The sequence below is a fragment of the Lygodium microphyllum genome, chromosome 28 (assembly GCF_053477565.2).
Source record: "Lygodium microphyllum isolate KBCC chromosome 28, Lygodium_microphyllum_v1.1.10, whole genome shotgun sequence".
Taxonomy (NCBI): domain Eukaryota; kingdom Viridiplantae; phylum Streptophyta; class Polypodiopsida; order Schizaeales; family Lygodiaceae; genus Lygodium; species Lygodium microphyllum.
The window spans coordinates 18,910,577-18,926,037 of NC_141162.1; positions in this window are offsets into that span (position 1 = coordinate 18,910,577).

The window sequence follows — 15,461 nt, forward strand, 5'->3', positions numbered from 1 at the left end:
TGATCACAATGAAGAAAAGAACACCAGGCACAACAAATCTTCATACAGCATCATGTAGATCACCCACGGTTTTGATAGAATCAACCATATTCTTCAACATCTTCACAAAATCCATCAATAGAACAAAGAAAGCAAAGGAATACACCATCTTTGAATGGAAATACATCACATAGTATTCATCTTTAATATCTTCATAGTCTTCTCTCTCAATTTCTCATATACAATCACTCTGTTTCAATAAAATTAGCTATCTCTGACTCTCTCTCTCTCACTCTATCAATAGTACATCATATCCTCACTACAATCTCTCAAAATCACTCTCAATAATCCTTCTTAGGTCGTGGATACCCCTCCCAAGAGGTATGCCTGATATGAAGAGTCACCAGAGCCACTACAGTGTCCTTTCATAGCTCACTACAGTCACTTCACTCTAGTCTTCACTTGAATCTTCAACAGTTACTTCTTCCACTTCTTCCAGCTCTTTTGCACTTGTATTCACCTCTTTCCAAGGCTAGAAAACTTTCCCAAGCTACACTCTCATCCATAAAAACACATACAGAAGCATACAGAACAGTCACAGAACAGTACCAGAACAACTACAGTACAGAACAGAACAGAACAGAACAGAAGCTCTACAGAAGACCTACAGAAGGTCATCAAAACCACATAACTCATACTCAAACCATTCCAAACTCTCACAAACCATTCAATAAGCTTTCACAAGATCTCAATCTTCATTAATCAATACTCCATCCCTCCTTACAGAAGACAATCAGAACAAAACAGACCAAAACAGACCAAAACAGAAGGTATACAGAACCAATCAGAACCTATCAGAATATCACAGAACCACCAATAAACATCATGAACTTCCAAAACACCATCATTATCATCCAAAACACTCTCAAACCACTTCCAAACTAATCAATCATCTCATAAAATCAACCATTCAGCTCTCAAAAACAACAAAAATCAGCAAAAAAACAAGTCATTTCAACACTCAACACTAGTGATTGATGCAATGCTTGATGATGATGATTTGGTTTTGTGCAGGTTGGTCACAAAAGGAAGTAAAGTTGGCCTCTTGTTTACTTCAGATGCTAGAATTCTTGCAATGGATGTTTCTATGTATGCTACATGAAAAGGACTATTTGCAGACATTGAAATATGACATAAATGTATTGGACATGCAAATGTGCAAAGGCTGAAAAATTAATGCAGTCCAAAGGATTGGTTACAAGGTTGCCTTCATTTAGAGTTGCAGAATTTTATAAAGTTTGTGAAGCATGCCAGTTTGGTAAGCATGCAAGAAAACCCTTCTTGCATGATAGAGAAGTGAGCATAAATATACTTGATGTAGTGCATACAAATGTTTGGTTGCCTACATAGAATGTATCTCTTGGTGGCAGCAAATACTTTGTCATATTTATTGATGATTGTTCAAGGAAGCTATGACTATATTTCATGAAGGAAAAGAGTGATGTATTTGAGCACTTCAAATATTTTAATGTAGCTTGAAATAGAAACGGGCTTGAAAGTGAAGTGCTTGAGATCAAATGGAGGGGGAGAGTACCTCTCTAATGAGTTTAGTGGCTTCTTGAGGACTCATGGGATAAAGAGGCAATTTACTTGTAGGTATACCCCATAACACAATAGGGTTGCAGAAATAAAAAATAGGCATCTTGCAGAAGTTACATGGGCATTAATGGCTGAAAAGAATATGCCTTTTTTCTTTTCAGAAGTTATACATACTACTTTTTATATTATGAACAAAACTCCCATAGCTATAGTTCATGGGATGACTCCCAAAGAATTCTTTACTGGGGCAAGAAGCCCGATGTATCGCACTTGAAGGTATTTGAATCTATTGCATATGTTCATGTGCCAGATGAGCTATAGAAGAAGCTTAATCCAAAGGCTAAAAAATGTATTTTTATTGGATACTCTTTAGAGTAGAAAGGGTATCGTTGTTATATTCTTGTCACAGGTGAGTTCAGAGTGAGCAAGGATGTTATTTTTTATGAGATGAGCAGTTTGTATGCACCTACTAGTGATGTATTAGATGATGATAATGATCATGATAACTATGTGCAAAAAGAAAAGCAAGAATCACGAAGTCTTAGTGGACCAGAAATATCATTTGGTACTACATCTATAGTGAGCCCTTGGTTTGGGAGACTAAGGAGTAGCCCCACATCTTCAAGCGGATTTATAAGTGTTGCAGGCAAAGACAAAGGAAATAAGAAAGTCTTGGATAGTAATGATGCATCTACTGGTCATTTGGGATTTGATGGAGACTCTAGTGGTTCAGAGAGTTTGGATGATGAGCTTGGTATTCCTTTAGTCAGGACACCAGGTGTACAAAGAGCTCATAGTAATGTAAAGGCTCCATTGAGTGATCCAGTGGTACACAGGTCTAGCAGGGTCAAATACTCTATTAAAAGGTTTGGTTTTGAAGGTTCTGTAGCTCACCATTATGCTTATATGGTGAAAGTAGTTGAGGATGTTGAACCCACTTCTTTTGAGGATATTGTTAGTCATGCTTATTGGGATGCAACAATGGATGAGGAGATGGTTGTATTAGAAGCCAATAAGACTTGGGATTTGGTACCTTTGCCTAAGGGTAAGAAAGCTATTGGCTGTAAGTGGGTTTACAAATTCAAGAATAATGCATATGTTTTTGTTAGCAGGTACAAGGCTAGGATGGTTGCAAAAGGCTATGCTCAAACATATGGCATAGATTATGAAGAGACATTCAGTCTAGTTGCTAGGATGGCAACTGTTAGATACATGATTTCCTTGGCAGCAGCCAAAGGTTGGAGTTTGTAGCAAATGGATATTAAGAATTCCTTCTTGCATGGTGAATTGCAAGAAGAAGTTTATATGGAGTAGCTAGCAAGTTATAAGGATTTAGAGCATCCCACATATGTGTGCAGGTTAAAGAAGGCGCTCTATGGGCTAAAACAAGCACCTAGAGCATGGTCTGACAAGATTGGAGAGTATCTTGTCAATATTGGATTTTGTATTTCCGATGCTGATCACTCACTTTATGTGAGAAGGGGACATGCAAGTTTGGTCATCATAGTCATTTATGTGGATGACTTGATTATTATAGGTGATAGTGACAATGGGATTGCTGAAGTCAAGGACTTCTTGAAGAAGAAGTTTGAGATGAAAGATTTGGGTGAGCTGAGATACTTTCTTGGTATTGAGGTGATCTGATGTGATGGTGGTATATGGCTATCCCAAAGATAGTATGGCTTGGATATGTTATCCAAGTATGGTATGACAACATGTAAGCCTCTTTTAGTACCATTGGAGCAAAATGTGAAGTTGAGTGCCAACGCTGGGGATGAGATAGAAGACCCTACTATGTTCAGGAGTATAGTAGGGAGTTTGATTTACATGACTATCACAGGGCCAAGACTTGAGCTATGTTGTTGGCCTTGTCAGTCGGTTTATGCAAATGCCTAGACAGCCTCATTTGGATGCAGTTAGATGTATATTGAGATATGTGAAGTCCACTTTACATTATGGACTTTTTTATGAGGTAGGTAAGGATGTACAAGTCTTTCGATACATAAATGTAGATTGGGCCGATAGCATGTCAGACAGAAGATCTACTAGTGGATTCATGTTTTCCCTTGGTATAGTGCAGTAGTTACATGGAGCAACAAAAAGCAACCTATAGTTTCTTTATCGAGCACGAAGACTGAGTATAAAGGTGCTACTATGGGAGCATGTGAGGTGGTATAGCTGCAAAATTTATTAGGTGATTTGAATGTGCAGAGACATGGTCGAGTTGTCATTCATTGTGACAACATGAGCAGCATATAGCTAGCTCAACTAGCTAGGAAGCTAGTGTTCCATGCTAGGACAAAACACATTAAGGTGCACTATCACTTTGTAAGAGAGAAGGCACTTGCAGGAGAGATTTACTTGGTATATGTTAGCACACAGGATCAGATAGGTGACATTTTCACAAAGGCATTGGGTGAAGAGAAGCTTTAAAAGTTTTGAAGCTTACTTGGAGTTGCAGAGATAGAGTTGAGCTTGGGGGGGATTGTTGAGATTGCAAGCTCAACAGGTGCGGACATTGATGATGGACCGCCTGGCTAGATGGGTCTGCACATCTATACTTAGCACATTGGTGGTCATTATGATACTCACATGGCCATTGATTTATCACTTATTATATGTAGTTTGTTACACCTGCCTACAGCTAGCAAAGAATAGCGCCAGTCGATTAGTGTAGTCTGTTATGCATTGTTTGACTTAGTAGGCCATTTCCTTTATGTTAGAAATCAACAAGAAAGTGTTTTGGCTCCATCTCTCTTATTGTGTTCTTGAGTGAGCTTCCTCTTTTGTATACAGTGCGTGTTTGGCGCAATAGCTCAAGAAAGTCCCCCCACCACGTGATTCTTGACATCTCGAACCACTTTTTTGCTCCAAAACGAGCTCTAAAAATCTACTCTTGGTGACCACAAGATAGGGCAACTTAGCCCATCAAATCCCATTAACTAATTTGCACAAAAAATAACCATAAAAAGCATCAAGGTGCCACAAAATAGAATACTTAATCAAAACTCAAGGAGAGCTCTCATCCTACCCCTTGACAAAATCAAGGCATGAAACTCCTCAAGGGATAGGCCCAACATAATCTAATAGAAATCTAGAGCAAGTTGCTAACCAAGTGCTTCAACACAAATTGGATAAAAAAAACCATCAAAGAATTCATCCTAGGTGGCTTGAACTACCTACCTAACTTAGGACAACTGGACTAGGACTGCCTACTAGGCAAGGACTCTTATAACCTAGCAACATAGATTTTAATTTAACACATTTTTCTCTTTCAAGATTGCTATAATCGGGCATGTAAAATGGAGGGAGCCAAGTATAGTGTTACTCAAGGAGAACAGGTCATCAGCCTAAGGTCCTAACTCAATACCCTAGGACCTACCAAGTTCTCATGAGGTAGCACTTAATCCTTTTTTTTTCTTCCGCTCACTTTTTTTTTTGCTCCAACCTTCCTTATTTATTTATTTTGGCTAGCTACTACCCCAAGGAAAACAAGGCATCGGCCTCAGGTTTGACTCATTCCCAAGAACCTACCAAGCCTTCACAAGGCTATAATCAGCTGCTCTTAGGATTTTTCTTTCTTTTCTTTTTCCATTTTAGTGGTTAGAACCCCTTTTTACACACCTTTGTATTGTTTTATCTTTCAAGTATATACTGATTTTCCTCTCTTTTGTACTTTGGCAGGCTTCTCTAATTGCCTCACACAATAGAGACTCCTAGAATAGCTGCCTCTAGCAGGCTACCAAAATAGGGCCACTAGGACTACCTTCCCAAAGCAGGTCTTTCAATGCTTGACAATGTCATTACAGAAGGTAGACAACTATTAGAACCTCTCCCAGATATACCTAATATAACCTTAGAACTTCATGCCTTATTTGTCGGTCTGCAACAAATGACAGAAAATAACCTCCACATACACATATCAACTTGAGGGAAAAAACTCGGAGAGACAACGACACCACCTCAAATATCCACAAGAAACTCCTAGGCATCACATGCTCCCTCTAGGTACTTTGTCAAACCTCTCTGATGCAATCACTAAAAAAGAAAATCATTAAACAAACCTACACCAAACAAACACACGGCCATCTATAACATTTAACAACCAACAAACTTGCCCTCTTGGCCTTAAGAAATCAAACATAAAAACCCAATAGAAACAGTCTCTTGGCCGTTTAAGATAATCCACTTCACTACCATTCAACAACATACTACAAAAATAACCCTCGGTCCTGACATAACTCTACTAAAGCACAAGACCTCTCCAGGGCCTATACTAGATGCATTGATTTATTAGCTAACCCCCTGCATAAATAGCAAAGGGTTGTTGAGATATCGAGCTCCACTCGTGATACGCTAGGGTGACCGTTGTGTATTTATGTCACCGACTTGTCAGTTGCAGACGCGGTTGGTACACCGCCCATGAATAATAGCTACATGATAGCTATCCTTATCTACTCTAGTTCGTGGCTCAGTTAGTATGCCACCTTAGTTAGTTGAGTTTGGTTTGAGACCCATATATAGGGTTCTTCTATTTCTTTGTACTAGAGTTCTTTTGGCTTACACAACTAAGAAGAGGAAAACTGTTTTCAGCCTCCACCCTTGTGTGTATTCCCCCATTGTGCAAGCAAGAAAGCTTCAAGTGAGACTCCTTCCTTCTCTCCCACAATCTTGACATGGTATCAGAGCCTTGTTCGTGGTAAGGAGATCAAGAAAGCAAGCCAAGCTCGCGGTGTTCTGGTACGAGGAGCAGTGTTGCTTTCATTTTCTATTTTGGGAGCAGATCTCTGCAGCATGTAGCATAGGTGGAAAGTGCAGGAGTGCATTGTCTCAGGTTGAGATGCCCTTCGCGGTGAAGCAAGAGGGCAGTATATGTTGCGATTTAAGGCTTTAGCCCTAGGCGACCTTGTTTTTTTTATTTGAGGCCATTTCGGGGCCTGTTTTGGAGGCGGAAGTTTTCTGCACGCACTCAGGAAAAGGCCTAGTTTTATGCTGTGCAGCCACTGTTCTACAGGTCGGTGAAAAGTTACTGTAGAAATTGTATCGTATGCTTGTGTGCAGAGACATTGGGAGTTACAGAATCATCCTTGTTGCCTGTTGATGCAAAATCGTCACTAGGAAGTGACTGTGTGGTCAAATACCACTTTCGCCAGTTTTGCAGATTTTCCCTTGTGAGGGTGAAGCTGTGTTTTTTGCAGTGACAGAATTTTTTGCAGTGTTCTGTAATGGCATCTGATTCTCTTTCACAGATTGTCACTGAAAAGCTTGACAAGAACAACTTCCAAGCATGGAAGTTTAGAATGACGAATTTTCTTATGGGAAAAGGATATTGGGAATTTGTTGCAAGAAATGAAGAAGAACCAGTTCTTCCTGATGTTCCCAATCAACATCAAATGCAGGCATTTAAAGCATGGCATGAGAGAGCTAGGAAAGTTATGTACTGGCTGTCTATCAGCATTTCAGACTCTATGATTGTGCATATTCAAGATGCAAGTACGCCAAAGGAGGCATGGGATACTTTGTCAAAAATGTATAGCACAAATACGCAAGCCAGGAAAATGCAGCTCAAGCAAGAGTTGCACAATGTGAAAAGAGAAAGTATGAGCATCAATGACTACCACATGAAGGTGAAGAAGATTGCAGATGCACTTGCTTCCATTGGGTCGCCAGTGGAAGATGATGATTTAGTCTCAGTGACCTTGAATGGTCTAGGAAAGGATTATGCACAGTTTCGAACGTCCGTTTCCGTCCGTGAAAGATTTCCTGATTTTGAGGAGTTGATTGCTCTTCTAATTTCTGAGGAGCAGAGAAATGGTGGTGCATCTTCTTCAGGAGGAACTTCAAAAGAAGCTGTCTTCTACTCAAATACTGGAAGAGGTAGAGGCAGAGGTAGAGGAGACCGATTTGGAGGCCGTGGCAGAAATCAGAATATGCAGCAAACTCAAGAAAACCGGTCCTATGGAGGAGGACGTGGTAACTCTAGAGGCAGGGGGAGCCAAAGAGGTCGTGGTGGATAGCAAAGAGGTCAAAATGAAAACAGTAATGTTGAATGCTACTACTGTGGTAAAATGGTTCATATGGCTAAAGACTGCTATAAAAAGCAGAATGACATCATGAATGGAAAACTGCAACAAGGGAATTATGCATCTTCTAGTAGATAGGGTGATCACAGAAATGAGCATTTGTTTATGGTGCAGCACATGAACAATTCTGTGACAAGTGCAAAAGAAAGCAATGATGTATGGTATGTTGACTCAGGTGCATCAAACCACATGACAGGTCATGCAGAATGGATGGAGGATGCAAGGAAAATGGAAAAACCAGGATTTGTGGAGACTGGTGATGATACTGCACATCCTATTGTGCAGATTGGAAAATTTCCTTTGTCTATGCAGGATGGGAAAAAGAAATACGTGACCGATGTATTTCATGTCCCGAATATCACCAAGAATCTGGTTTCTGTTGGTCAAATGGTTGAGCAGGGCTTGCAGGTCAGATTTAATCCTCATGGATGCTTTGTTGAGGATATGAAAAATAAAGGTCGCTTGATAGCAAAAAGAAAAAAGAAGGGCAGAATGTTTACATTGGATGCAGACATGTCTGAATTGAGTGCAGCAATGTTTGCACATGGGACCGGTGTAGTTGCAGATATTGATATCTGGCATAAACGCATTGGTCATGTTAATGTACAACGACTTAAATCAATGCAAGCCCAAAATATTATTGCAGGATTGCCCAAATTCAAGGTTGTAGAAATGCATAGGGTATGTGAAGCCTGTCAGTTTGGAAAACAGGCAAGGAAACCATTTCCTAGACATGTTCAAGAGAGTGAGAAGCCATTGGAATTAATCCACTCTGATGTGTGGACTACTAAAGCTGCATCTCTTGGAGGCTGTCATTATTTTGTCACTTTTATTGATGACTATAACAGAAAAGTTTGGGTGTATTTTATGAAAAAGAAAAGTGAAGTTTTTGGGCATTTCAAAACTCTTAAAGCTATGGTTGAAAAAGAAACAGGCCTGCAGATAAAATGCCTAAGGTCAGATGGAGGGGGAGAGTACCTCTCAAATGAGTTTGCAAGGTTCCTGTAGGAGCATGGCATAAAGCAGCAATATTCATGCAGTCATACCCCACAACAAAATGGAATTGCAGAAAGGAAAAACAAGCATATTGGAGAGGTATCTCGTGCCATGCTCAATGAAAAAGACTTGCCAGATTTTTATTGGGCTGAAGCAGTTGCTACAACAGTTTACATAATGAACAGGACTCCCACTGCAGCAATACATGGAATGACTCCAGAGGAGAGGTATACTGGTAGGAAACCAGATATTTCTCATTTGAAAGTTTTTGGTTGCATTGCCTATGTACATGTGCCAGATGAGTTGAGATCCAAGTTGGATCCAAAAGCTGAGAAGTGCATCTTTATTGGTTACTCTCTGCAGCAAAAAGGGTATAGATGCTATAACCCTTCTACTAGTAAGTTTACAGTGAGCAGAGATGTTGTTTTTGATGAGATGAGTAGCTGGTATAAACCAGTAAATGTGATAGATGATGTAGATGCACAAAATGGTAATGCTGCACAGAATTCACAGCAGCAGTCACAAAATATTAGTGGACCTGGAGCGTCCTCTAGCAATGGTTCACATTCTTCGCCATGGACAGGCAGATTGAGATCAGGAGAACCTTCTCAAAGTAATGCAGATACTGGTATGCAGGTATCACAAAAAGGAAAAGAGAAGGTTGATCAGCCCATGTTTGATGTGAATGCAGGTCACTCTTATGTGGATGGTGAATCCAGTGGCTCAGAACAGAGCATTGATGATGAGTTGGGTATTCCTTCTATTGTTACACCTAGAGTAAGGAAGACTGGGGATGTTTTGAGAGCACCTGGGAGTGAACCTAATTTGCAGAGGTCTACGAGAGCTAGGTATCCTGTGGATAGGCTGAAATATGTTGGATTTACAGCCATTCACTATGCATATATGGTCAAAGTGATACAGGAACAAGAACCCACTTCTTTTGAGCAAGCCATGGGAAAAGAAAAATGGGAGAAAGCCATGGATGAAGAAATCGATGCTTTGGAAGCAAATGCTACATGGGAATTGGTAGCTTTGCCTAAAGGTAAAAATGCAATTGGCTGTAAGTGGGTTTATAAGGTGAAGCACAATGCAGATGGTTCTGTGAACAGATACAAGGCAAGATTAGTAGTCAAGGAGTATGCACAAACATATGGCATTGACTATGAAGAAACATTTAGTCCAGTTGCAAGGATGGCAACCGTAAGAGCAGTCATTGCTATAGCTGCATCAAAGGGATGGTCTTTACATCAAATGGATGTAAAGAATGCCTTCTTGCATGGTGATTTGCAAGAAGAGGTCTATATGGAGCAGCCACTAGGTTATGTGCATGATGTTCATCGTGAGTTTGTTTGCAGGTTGAAGAAAGCCTTGTATGGCTTGAAGCAAGCACCTAGAGCATGGTCTAACAAGATAGGACAGTATCTTGTCACTATTGGATTTCAGATTTCCAAGGCAGATTTCTCACTTTATGTGAGAAAAACAGAGAAAGGTATTATGCTACTTGTCATTTATGTTGATGATTTGATTATGACAGGTGACAGTGATGAAGATATCCTTCATGTGAAAATGCTATTGAAGCAGAAGTTTGAGATGAAGGATTCGGGAGAGCTGCGTTATTTCTTGGGCATTGAGGTGATTAGATCACCAAGTGGGATATAGCTCTTGCAGAGGCAGTATGGATTGGACATGCTATCCAAATATGGGATGACAGGCTGTAAGCCTATTTCAGTTCCTTTGAAGCAGAATGTGAAGCTGAGCACAGATACATGTGGGCTTCTAGAAGACCCTACTATGTACAGACGCACAGTAGGAAGTTTGATTTATATGACTATTACCAGGCCAGATTTGAGCTATGTTGTTGGATTGGTAAGTCAGTTTATGTAGGCTCCAAGGAAACCACATTTGGATGCGGCTAGACGCATACTCAAGTATGTGAAGTCCACATTGCAGTATGGACTATTTTATGAGACTGGGGTTCATATACAGTTGCATGGATACACTGATGCTGATTGGGCTGGTAGTATTTCTGATAGACGATCTACCAGTGGATATGTGTTCTCTTTTGGGAGTGCAGCAGTCACTTGGAGTAGCAAGAAACAGCCTATAGTTGCCTTGTCGAGCACAAAGGCTGAGTACAGGGGTGTAGCAATCGCTGCATGTGAGGTAGCTTGGTTGCATAAGCTACTTTATGATATGCATCAGTCTACAGATGGGCCAGTTGTCATTTATTGTGACAACATGAGTAGTATACACTTGGCAAATAACCCAGTCTATCATGCTAGAACAAAGCACATTGAGGTGCATTATCACTATGTGCGAGAGAGGGTTTTACTAGGTCTTATTGATCTAGTTTATGTTAGCACAGAGGATCAGGTAGCTGACATATTCACGAAGGCATTGGGCGCAGAGAAGCTGCGCAAGTTCAGAGACATGCTTGGTGTGCAGGAATTGGGATTGAGCTCGAGGGGGAGTGTTGAGATATCGAGCTCCACTCGTGATACGCCAAGGTGACCATTGTCGAAGGATTTGCCAAAGCAAAGCAAAGTCGTGTCTACAGAAGACCTTGACTAATTTCAGGATAAAAGATCAAACAGGTGAATAATCAAGATGAGAAAATGATCCCAAGACACTGTTTCAAGAAGAAGAAACTTGAGCAGCCTCTGAATTGTCAGACCCAAAGATAGTCATCAATTGTGGCTAATAAATCAGATTTCTGGCACTCTTTATCAAGAACAAACATAATTTTTGTTGAGGAATATGGATGATCAAAGGAAAGTTTAGAATCTGCCTTGAAATCTCATGTTTTCTCATCAATCATGATACACAGGCATAAAAGTAGAAATAGCAATCAGTGAGCTGGAAATTTGGACAGCACGACTTCTTTCTTCAAGTTAGTTTGATGGTATGGTTCAAGGACTAATGGTACTTAAATCAAGACAAAACTGATGGCTCTTTATGAGGCATTGACATGCCATCATCTGAATTAGAAGAAAGCTTTGCAACATTTGGATGAGGGCTTTCCAATTCAAAAGCTTTTCAGGCCATATCTATTAACACCGTATGAGAGAACATAATTCCCAAGCTCAAGTTCTAGTTGTAATTACTGTTGTTATTCTCCCAAGGATGACTGTCTGATTTTTTTCCCAGGACGACTGTTTTTCTTCTCTTCTCTAGACAGGTTGTTCTTCTTCTTCACACATATCTCCTCATGAGCTACAATAGAGTTGATTCATGTTTCATCCCTCCATACCTAAATCTTTCTGCTTTGGTAACGTGCCAAAAGGTAGTCTTCTTTGATTGCACAGGTTTGCACTGCACATAAATGTAAAGATCCTTCAAGTACACACAGAGATGTTAGGTCTTCGAATCAAACAAAGGAGCCAGACTAAGCTGTTGGATATGCTTCCATTTGCATTAAGATTATATGATATATTCTGTTTAAGTATTCAATTAATTTATCAAGCTTCTTGCACAAGGTCAGAAGCATCTAGTGTAATGGCCTGATACTGCTGATGCCAGAGGTACCTCTTGCTAGGCTAGGAGCAAGAGGCTTTGAGATCAAAAGCAAGCTTTCCTTCTAAAAATTGCTTCATTTCTCCTCCGATTAGATGCAGACAAAGGACAACAAACATATGAGTTAAGCTGGAGAAGAAACAGATTTCCATTCATCTCCTCCAAAGCATCACGAATGCCCTGCCTCCTCTTGTCGAAGGATTTTCAGTCACCCCATCTGTTTCCTTGTCTCTTTCCAAAGATCAAGAATCAAGAAACCGTAGGTCTTCAGCAAGCAGTCAAATGTTGCCTTCACAAAATTTCCAAGCGTTTTAGTGGAGCCCCTGGATGAGGTGAACACATCTTCAATCCCCGCAAACTGCAAAACCTTCTTGGGAACACGTGCAGCAACAATACCTGAACCACGAGGTGCAGGCACAAGGCGGTCAGTGACGGACCCACATTTCCCAGTGACCTTGCAAGGCACAATATACCCTCAGCGCACAGGGATGACGGAGAGCTTGGCCAGGATGATGGCGCCACTGATGGCAGTCACAACCTCCTTGCTGCACTTTACACCCAGGCCTACATGGCTTCACGTTTCAATTTAATAAGATCATCCTCTTGCTCCCGATATTCTCCCATAAATTTTCTGCTGCTTTTTGAATCCCTCGTCTAGTGTGCTTCGTGAGGCATCCCCCTTCGTCCTCCTTTCTCCCCCAGATTCGCGTAATCATTCCCTGTTCTCCAATCAGCCGCAGAGAGTACCCCGTTCCATCACTTCCAAATTAGCACCCACAGCATCTGCTAGATCAGTCTTATTGATCACCAGAAGATCAGCCTATGTAATTCCTGGTCCTCCTTTGCGAGGAATCTTATCCTCTCCGGCAACATCTATGATATATATGATATAGTCTGCAAGCTCTCTGCTGAAATTGGCAGCCAAATTGTCTCCTCCTGATTCGCAAAGCAAAATATCTGCTGAAAAGGTCCTGGATAGATCCTCCAATGGGCCAAGGTTTATACTTATATCTTCTCGAACAACTGCATGAGGACAGCCACCAGTTTCTATAGCTCTTATCCTCTCAGGAGCAAGGGCGCCATGCTTCACTAGGAATTCTCCGTCTTCCCTTGTTAGCTACAGAGTATCCTCCTTGTTTTTTCTCTCTAATGCTCTGTTCCTTCCTCTTTCTCAGATTCAGCGTAATACTCCCCTCCCCGATTAGCCTCGACCTCTTTTTTTCATCCCATACACTTGCTTTTCCCTCCCTCTTTAGCTTTTGAAAATCCCCTCTTTAGTCTTTGAAAAATCCCTTATTAGTCTCCTCCTTCCACGTTTTCTACGCCTCCCTTTCCCAATTTCTCTCCAAAAGCGGTCCTCAAATTAGCTTTTTCCTGAAAATAGCCGACTAATTAGTGATATTTCACACATATTCAGCCGCCCCATTCTTCATTGCTTGTGGTTCCACATGCTTTCAAAGCTATAGAGAACATGAACTCGTCTGGTTTCATGCCATGTTACTGCATTTTCTCGAAGAGTTTGAGAGCCAGTATCCCTTGCCCACGCTGAGCATACCCTGCAATAATTGAGCCCCAAGAGACATTATCTTGTTTAGGCAGTCGATTAAAACATTTCGTACATCTTCCATCCTCCCACATTTCACATACATGTCAACCAGTGCATTGCCAATGGCCAAATCAGATACAACACTGTCCAGTGTCAGCTGAATAAATACTAGGTTCCCCTGCTCAATGGCTCCAATGTTGTACAAGCTTTCAAACAAACCCTTCGTCACAATCAAAGTGGTCCATGAGATTGCATCTCGAGTCACCAATCTACCAAAATTCCTTATTCTTCTCTGTCTTCGGCATAAAATGAAAGAGCAAACATAACAACTAAGTATGTACAAAGTTTTAAATCATACACACGACTTTTGAGTGGTTTACACACCTCGAATGCACAGCAATACAACATCCACCCCCTCTAATCCTGCGCATCCTTCGGATGGGCCAACTACCCATGATCATTATCATCTAGATCCAGAAAAAGATCAATCTCTTCATTATGCATTTCCGGTAGATCAACAAGATTATCTGTCATATCATCTGTCTCTTCCATTGGAGTTTCTTGTCGTTGCTCTTCTCTTGAAAATTCTTCCAATGCATAATCCTCATCATCATATCTGGCTCTAGACAAAATATCTGCCACTGGATTATCCTTCCCTGCTATGTGTTTAAATTCCGGATTTAATGACTTGATGTATGCAATCCATCTCAACATAGCTGTATCGGGAGTAGAGCAACTCGTGATCATACCAATCAATGGCAAACAATCTGTCTCTACCACAACTGAAGCTCCAATAAAGTACTCCTTGTCACATTTGAGAGCCATGACAATCCCCAATAACTCCCTCTTGATTTGCGGATATCTCCTCTGTCTCTCGTTTAGGACTTTCGCCCCAAACCGAATAGCATACCTATTTCCATCTGCATCATCTTGACCCACAGCCCAACCTATGCCAATTGGACTAGTGTCAACTGTCAATACAATAGGCCTATCACAATTATAATCCGCTTTCCTGAGAGTAGGAGCATTCTGCAATAACTTCTTCAATTTCCACATGGCTTTAGTGTGGCTCTCATCCCAATAGAATTTCTGCCCCTTTCGAAGCAGCTGATACAAACAATCTGCTATGTATGCAAAATGAGGTATCCAAATCATATAAAACACACAAGCACCAATGAATCTCCGTACCTCCGAAGTGGTAGAACAATACTCTGCAATCTTGCCTATAGCATTCACCTTATCAGGTGAGGGTTTCCTGCCATAATATCCACACATATGCCCAACAATGACAACCTCATTCACTCCAAAAATAGATTTTTGCCCTGAAAGTGTCAAGTTCACTTCTTCTAACCTGGCCAAAATCTTCTCACATGCTGAAATATGATCAGCCACAAAGTATCTGCATCCCTGCTCATTTAGACTCTCATTCTTCTCTTCTTCTGCACACCCCTTAATGGGCACATCATCCAAGAAAGGCATAGTAAGCTGAGGTATGTAATCACGAAGGACCTTATGCATGGCATTCATCATATGCGCAACAGAATTAGTGGCACCTTGAGGCAAGGTACACATCCTGACAAGCCCAATAGGAGTTCTCATGGTGGTTATATCCCTGCTTTCCAAAGCCAGCTGAAATTGATCATATCCTGAATACAAATCACCCAAAGAATAGATGGCACGTCCAGCAAATGCCTCTGCAAACTCATCCACAACTGGACCTATACCAACATTCCTGATAGTAACTC